This window comes from Octodon degus, unplaced genomic scaffold, assembly GCF_000260255.1.
Source record: "Octodon degus isolate 3935 unplaced genomic scaffold, OctDeg1.0 scaffold00051, whole genome shotgun sequence".
Classification (NCBI taxonomy): Eukaryota; Metazoa; Chordata; class Mammalia; order Rodentia; family Octodontidae; genus Octodon; species Octodon degus.
Genome location: NW_004524627.1, coordinates 2,213,175 through 2,214,519, shown reverse-complemented (window position 1 = coordinate 2,214,519; position 1,345 = coordinate 2,213,175). Strand labels below are relative to the sequence as shown.

At 30.4% G+C, this 1,345-nt stretch overlaps 1 protein-coding gene across 3 annotated transcripts in view; it reads right to left on the bottom strand.

Moving 5' to 3' along the window:
* Tusc3 (tumor suppressor candidate 3) overlaps window positions 1–1,345 on the bottom strand; it is a 256,150-nt gene that overhangs the window by 74,038 nt on the left and 180,767 nt on the right. The window lies entirely within an intron of this gene.

Sequence of the window (1,345 nt, the reverse complement as noted above, 5' to 3'; positions counted from 1 at the left end):
TATTTATGATATTTTAAATCTAAGTTTTTCCATAATAAATCTTTTATTTTAAATGATGATAGCACCAAGAAGCCCTGATTTAAATTTTCTCTGAAGAGATAGGTTCTCAAAACACACAGATGTAAATAATAATGCCCTAATGTAAAAAGACTTACAATATGAGATGCTACAGAAAACCTTCCTAGAAAAACTTAGTAAGTTAGCAAATAAAAGATCTACACTACAAGGTATTTTAGAATTAATCTGGCTTAAATGACACATCTCTTTAAAGTTTTTATCTACAACAACTCTGAATTCATAAAAAGAACTGAAGACACTTCTTTTCCTCGTGATAGCAAGCCATGCAACTAAACTGATGTTTTGACATCATCTGGGGACTCAACATGTATGACTCATTTTGTACTAGTATACTACTATCTAAATTAAATAAACAATTACACCGCCTCAATGTTGTCTCGGTAGTTTTTGTTTAAAAAAAAAAAAAAAAAAAAACTAGTGGAGTTAAAAGTTGTGTCTTTCCTTAATAGTTAATTACTAAAGGACAAAAAATTTCTCAAGTAAATGAAGATACTGAAAACCAACTATGTATTTGGGCATGTGCTGACAATAATTTCTATTACTTTATTTGAAACCACCAACTCTGATGGAAAATTTCTTCAGGAGTACAAACTCATTTTTCTCATTGAACTTACAAAAAGTAACTGTTGTATTCTAAATTAGTGAATGAAGACAATATTCTTCTCAGCATCACCCACAGAAACAGTTTCAACTCATCTCACTAGAATTCCCTTATGATCATTTTCAACTTAACAATACTGAAACCAAGTGAGCCAGGAGTTTACAATGTGATGTAGCTACTTTCCTTTGCTTTTTTTTTTTTTTTCTTTTCAGTTTGTGATGTTAAGTAATAGAAGTAAGTCTGATACTTCAAAATAAAATCTTAGTCCTCTGCACTTCCTCATGCAGAACACACCTACAAAGAATATTCAACTTGAATACTGGAGTTACTAAGAGTAACACTAAAACACCAGAGAGCAAAATAGAGAAAAGTAACCAGTATGCCAAGGCATTAGAAATTTGTGACACAACATGTGAAGACAGTGCAAACAGGTTGCTAGAAGGAGTCCCATAAAATAATCTACCTCAAAAATAAGAATTATATAATTCTTTATGCCTATTTTTAAAAATACATTCTAATTTTTAAATGTTTTTTCATCATATTCTGTAGGGACTTAAAGTTCAACATATCAATACTTGATGAAAAATACCTGCTCCATGTTATGCCTAAGATGTTTGATATTCAGACAGATAGTGATGTTAAGCTTAACAGTCTAGGTTGTATAAC